This window comes from Pyrus communis, chromosome 17, assembly GCF_963583255.1.
Source record: "Pyrus communis chromosome 17, drPyrComm1.1, whole genome shotgun sequence".
Taxonomy (NCBI): domain Eukaryota; kingdom Viridiplantae; phylum Streptophyta; class Magnoliopsida; order Rosales; family Rosaceae; genus Pyrus; species Pyrus communis.
In genome coordinates, this window is record NC_084819.1 from 2,502,518 (window position 1) to 2,509,427 (window position 6,910).

Below are 6,910 nucleotides of genomic sequence, written 5' to 3' on the forward strand. Positions count from 1 at the left end.
AAAAAAAAAAATCAATTTTTTAGTTTTATTTCATATATTTATAGCATTTGTTTTGTTATTTAAATTAACTTAGTGTAGCAAATGGTAGATTATTGAGGAGGTTAGTACCATTTTTTTAATACATTGTCTCACATTCAATCATTTTACTAACCGAGATGGTCAAGTAGTCAAAGACGAATTCTAAACTCGTATTTCATACGGCATGTCCTTAGTTCTGTTCCTTGAACTCTCTCGCACCCATCCTCATAAAAAATAGCAATATATTTTTCTTCTTCTTCCTCCACCTCCTCCTCCTCCTCCTCCTCCTCCTCCTCCTCCTCCTTACAGATAATTCAGAAAACCCTCAGAAAAAAAAAAATGGGATTTGAGAAAGAGCATATAGTGATGCTGCCGTTCATGGCTCAAGGCCATATCATCCCATTCCTAGCACTTGCAAAGCAAACCCAACAGTCCACAAACTTCACAGTCACCATCGCCACCACCCCTCTCAACATCAAATCCCTCCAATCCACCATTTCCTCCGTCTCATCCAATCACAACAACATCCACTTGGCCGAGCTTCCCTTTTGCAGCTCAGACCACGACCTTCCCCCCAGCACAGAAACCACCGAGAACCTCCCATTCGCCAAAATGATCAACCTTTCCGCCGCCTCACTCGCCCTCGAACCTCCTTCTCGCCGCCTCATCTCCTACATCATCGAAAAAGAAGGCTGCCCGCCGCTATGTTTGATCTCTGACGTGTTCTTCGGATGGGCTACTGATCTTGCAAACAGCCTAGGAACTGTCAATGTGACTTTCACCACGGGCGGGGGCTTACGGAACTACAGCCTACACATCAGTCTGGCTCAACCTCCCTCACCGCTCCACAAGCAACGAATACTTCACCGTCCCCGGCTTGCCGGAACGCTGCAGGTTCCACATCTCTCAGCTGCAGACGGTACAGATTCTTGGTCAAAATTTTTCCAGCCCCAGATTTCGGGTTCTACAAAATCTTTTGGTTGGCTGTGTAATACTGTGGAGGAAATTGAGCCGTTGGGATTGGATATCTTGCGGGATAACTTGAAGCTTCCTGTTTGGTGCATTGGTCCTCTAATTCCTACTGAGGCACTCAAAAATTCATCCACATTGGACTTAAAGGTCTCGAGGCAGCGCGCTGGAAAAGAACTGTGCTTTTCCGCCGAGAAATGCTTCAAGTGGCTTGACTCGCAAGGTTCGAATTCTGTAATTTACATCTCATTTGGTTCTCAGAACACAATCAGTGCAACCCAAATGATGGAATTGGCTGTTGGGTTGGAAGAAAGCGGAAAGCCTTTTGTTTGGGTGATAAGGCCTCCGGTGGGCTTTGATCTGAAGGGAGAGTTCAAAGCACAGTGGCTGCCTGACGGGTTTGAGGAAAGAATGAGTAAACGAAAACAGGGGTTGCTAGTGCACAACTGGGCACCCCAGTTGGAGATTTTGTCACACAAATCCACTGGGTTTTTTGTGAGCCATTGCGGGTGGAATTCAGTGATGGAGAGCTTGAGCCACGGCGTGCCGATTGTGGGGTGGCCGTTGGCGGTGGAGCAAGCTTATAATTCGAAGATGTTGGTGGAGGAGATGGGTGTGAGTGTGGAGCCGACAAGGGGTGTGCAGAGTAATATTGGATGGAAGGAGGTGAAGGAGGTGATTGATTTGGTGATGGATGAGAGTGGGAAGGGAGGGGAGATGAGGAAAAATGCCGGTGAGATTAAGGAGAAATTAAGAAAATCAATTAGAGGTAATGATGGTGATCAAGGAAAGGACAAGGGGTCTTCTGTCAAGGCCATGGAGGATTTTGTGGCTGCTCTTGTATCAAAGAAACAAGATTAGTCAAAAGTTACTTAGAGGTGATTAGGTTACCGGTAATTTCAAGTCAATTGAGAAATTCCTATTGTTAGCAAATGGATAGGTTTTGATTCAAAAGACGTTTAATCAATGTTTGCCACTTTAAAAAGTTATTTTGCTTTTGTTATCTATGAAAACTTGAAAAAGAACTATACATAAAATGTGAAAGCCTATTAGTCGAAATACCCCTAAAATGTCCTTGCACCATAAGAGAATATCATCCTAGCACCACAAATTGGTTAAGTGATGATGAATAGAGTAGTTTTTGTAATCGGAGGCCATAATTTTCCAATCACTTTGGGTTGTAATGTGACATCCCGTCCCGAAATTATCTAAATCGTGCATGTGAAATGACCCTTTTACCCCTAGTTTGTTTCGTTTTGTTGTTTAGTCATTTTGTGTGATGTTGGCATATGCTGGGCCACACACACACACACACGCTGTCATCTCCCTCTCCCTCTGTCTTTCCCTGTCTCTCTCTCTCTCTCCCGAGCTCCCTTCTTTCTTCTTCTTCCTTCTGTAAACGTACGGACACACACACATAACTACACCAAACCATTACAGATCGAGGAAACTAAGGGCACAGTCGAGATCGTGAAGCTTGTGGGAGCACGATCGCACCATTTTCAGGTAAGAAATCCGTTGTTTTCACGTCGATTCGACAATGGCAGATTTGAGCACTATTCATGGAAACTTATTTCATTACGTTTTTGGGAATTTGAAGTTCATAGATAGCTTGGTGGTGTCCCAAGGAGCCTCGGAGTGCTTCGTTGGAAGAGTTTTGACGTCGGAATAGCTTGGTTCGAAGTTGGCCGGTTTTGGTTCGTGTGGACAGGTATGATCTGGCGATTTTTAACCCTCGAAACTTGTATAGCGTTGTTCTACTAGTCTAGGGCTTTATTTTGGTGTTAGAATCGTGAAAAATGGTTGAGGAACGACAGAGAAAACGAGGTTTGAAGGTTTTTCCAGTTTCCGGCGCCGGCGACGTCGCCTGAGGCTCGCCGGAGAAGGTGACGGAATATTCCTGACGCCGTTGACGGAATCCGTTAGAACTAACGGAATATTCCTCACGGCGTCAGTTGACGCCGTCAGCGTGCCAGGCACGTGCCTGCGCGTGGCCGTGCCTTGGCCGGCGCGTGTGGCGGAGGAAATTTTTTCTAAAAATATGGGTGTGATCCTGAGGTTGTGTAGAGCACGTTGGTATATTCATTTGTCCAATTTGAGCAATGTATGAGAAGTTATCACAAGAAGTTGGTTATGTGCTTTAAAATTAACGTTTTTATAGTTGTTTCGCATATAGGTGATACGTATCTCGAGGACGAGCGTGGTCACTCGAGGCAGGAGGGCTACGACCCTTCCACATACCAGTGAGTGGGCTTTTGTTTTCCGTATATACCTATATACCATTATTTTCCCAGAAATTGAGTAAAAAGGGTTATTGTCTTATGCCATGCATATTATTATTATTGATTATGCACCCTTAGCTGCATTACTAGTTGCATACACATACATATGCATATTGGGTGCTGTGGACGCACAGGTAAGTGCCAGGTAAGTGTTATTCATGTTTATATTTCAGTAGTGGTTTGAGATGCTTAGAGAGCTCATAACCTGCACCCCCGGTGTTAGTGTTCCCGCCCAAAGTAGGGCACAGTCCTTCACGTGATGTTCACCTCCCGCACCACACGCTCAGCTTGGATCCAAGTTAGGTGCACAGTCCTGTCGTACAGACCACATTAGGTGGTTCCGACTCGTAGGTGACTCGCGATTATTCGCACAGCCTTCACGTGATCGTAGCACTAGAGCGTATATATGTTTTACACCCAGGCCTGTCGTACAGACCACTTTAGGTGGTTCCAACTCGTGGGCAGGTTCAGTTATTGAGTTTGAGATTTGAGCTCTATATGCAGCCGTACAGGTCACGTTAGGTGACTCCGGCTGCCAGATTATATGTTATCGTTATGAGATACACCTGAGCACTTGCATTCCATTATGAGGTTTTGATATGGCATATTGGTAAGCATGATTGGCATACCCTTGAGCATGTTTGGTATATCTATACATACGTATATATGTTTATCTTCTGGGAAGTATACAGGTTTTACAGCGAGGGGTTAGAATGTATTTTACTTAATGGTTTTCGAAAAGATTTGTTTTTGCCCACTCACGCTTTTGTTTTGTGCCCCTCCAGGTTCTAGTTGCTTAGCTGTTTCGGTGGTTTCCCAGAGGGCTTTTCTGGCATTTCTGACAGACGCTCACCAGCGTAGGGTCACCCTCGGGTGTACTATTGTCGTATCATTTTTCTTTGGACTGCTGTAGACTTATTGCTCTGAACTTAGCGTCTCACTTACGCTAGCACATGTTTCTAGTACTTTGTATGCTAGTTTTTAATTATTCGTACTTTTATTACTACTCTATTAGCTTCCGCACGTGCACATGGTTACGTCACCTTTGTGAGACGGCCAGCACTCCCTGATCTCGGTTGGGGCGTGTCATGTAATTTATTATTTATTGAATATAGTACTTTATGTTGTTTCCAATTTATTGAATATTTATTCAAATGATTGGTTAAACAATTCTTCCTCTTCCTGATCGAGTTCCCACATCATCCTTGAGGAAGAAGAAGACACTGTAAGAAAGAAGCAGAAACTATGAATAATGATAGAGATTTTTGTGAAGAATGAAGTAGAAACTATTAATAATGATAGAGATCTTGAGAAAATTGGTGTGAGATTTGTGAGGATGGATGATAGATTATATGGAGGATTCAAAAAGGATTAGGTTGTAGATAATGTCATGTGGCATGCCGTCATTCATTAAAAATCTTATGGAAATCTATCCTCAAATATTGTAAACAGATTATGATATGTGGTGCGATGTGATTGGTTAATAATCTTATCAGAAATCCATCACCAATAATTGTATTTTCGGATAATGACACGTGGTGCAACGAGTACGATTAAAAATCTTATCGGAAATCCATCCCCAATAATTCTCTTTTCGGATTTTATGACAAGTGGCGTAACGAGAATGATTAAAAATCTTATCCGAAATTACTAATAAAATTATTTTGTATTATTTAATAATACTTTGGATAATGACACATGGCACAATGAGAACGATTAAAAATCTTATCCGAAATTACAATTAAAATTATTTTGTATTATTTAATAATACTTCGGATAATGACACGTAGCACAACAGGAACGATTAAAAATCTTATCCGAAATTACAATTAAAATTATTTTGTATTATTTTATAAATAAATAAAATACTAATATTTTATTGTCTATTGCCAGGGCTATTGAAGTGTAACGGTAGAGATGCAAAAAGCGATTACTGTTCATTAAGGGCAGTTACTGTTCGCCAGGTGAATTGAATAGTAAATAGCCTGTGAAGAGGGCTCTCACGCTAGAGTTGCTCTCAAGGGAATGGAGGATTTCGTGGCTGCTCTTTTATCAAAGAAACAAGATTTGTCACAAATTAATGAGTGGTGATTATGTTACTAGTAATTTATTAACTAGTTTTTGTATTGAAATTGAAATTTAATGTGTATTCAATCATGATTTTAAGATAGTTTATTAAAAGGGAGTTTTAACGAAAAGTTTGCGATACTGTTCACTTTAACGAAAAACCACATTTTTGCACTAAAAAGTCAAACCTAGTACTATTCATTTTACCCTTTATTTTATCCTTATTGTTAAAACTCAAAGTTTTCAAAACATTTTCATTAGTTTTCTTTTATTAAAATTCTTAGAAATTTAGATGCATTCAATTAGGATTTTAATGAAGTTTATAACATTTTAGGTGTATTCAATTAGAATTTGATTTTAAATAATTTCAAAAAGTTGAGGAATTAGAAGGGAAAGATTTTGTAGTGTATTTTAAGTATCCACAAATCTCACATCTCCCTATGAGATTTTGAGGGAATTGAATCAAAATTTTACATGGAATATCTACAAATCAATTAAACTCCATAAAAATCTATGGATTTATAAATTCATTAAAATTCGTCAAATTCTCAACTGAATACTCCCTCAAATTTGTAGACTAAATTTTTTGTAAATTACATGGAAGTTGGTGATTGATTTATTACTTAATTGTTGATAAATGTGCTCATTTTTTATTGATGACATATCATTTGGATTGCTAATTTAGTCTACAAATTTAGTTTGCATAGCATTACTATTTGTTTATATGCCAAACCTAATTGGGCAAAGAAATGTATCCGGTATGGTCCACTTACTTTTATCATTCGCCAAACTCAAACTTCAAATGTGGCAACGTACGACACCCAGCCTTAGAAATGCAAAAGTACGCATGATATTGTTTCAACGTCCTAACCTTCCTCTTTTGTTTATGAGTAATGCTAAGGAGATTAAATTTGTAGACTAAATTTTGTAAACTAAATGACATAGAAGTTAATGATTGATTTATTACTTAATCGTTGATAAACCTGTTCATTTGCTATTGATGACACCTTGTTTGGTCTGCTAATTTTTGACTTCCGTAGCATAACTCTTTGTTATACGCCAAACCTAATTAGGCAAATAAATTTATCCGGCATGGTCCATTGACTTGGGAAGGGATCCTCTCCGGATCCCTTCCACCAAGTCCTCCCCATCAATCAACTGAGATCCTTGAAATTTGATCGAACTGTTAAAGTTATTATAACTTTTAAAATGATCTCTGTTTTTAGCTGTTGGATTAAATTTCAAGAACGAGATTAGTTAATGGGAAGGATTTGATAGATGGGATCGGAAGAGGAACCCTTTCGTTTATCATTCGCCTAACTCTAACAAATGTGGCAACGTCAGTCACCGTAAGAATTTCAAGGGATACAGAGTTGGCATTGTGATCGCATTTCCTACACCGACGACTTGTTTAAATCCTCAAAGATTACTGTCTACTTCAGTAGTACGAAAAATTAAAGAGTTTCAGTGTTTCTCAAATTGCGAAGACGGAAAATAATTCTTCTTCTTCTTCTTCCTCCCCCTCACCATTACAGATCATTCACAAAATCATCAGAAAAAAAGAAAAAGAAAAA

The 6,910-nt window shown here is 39.7% G+C and overlaps 1 pseudogene; it reads left to right on the forward strand.

Annotated features, from left to right (window-relative positions):
* The first annotated feature begins 332 nt into the window (after positions 1-332).
* LOC137721787 (UDP-glycosyltransferase 92A1-like) lies at positions 333-1,885 on the forward strand (annotated as a pseudogene).
* Positions 1,886-6,910: the final 5,025 nt, after the last annotated feature.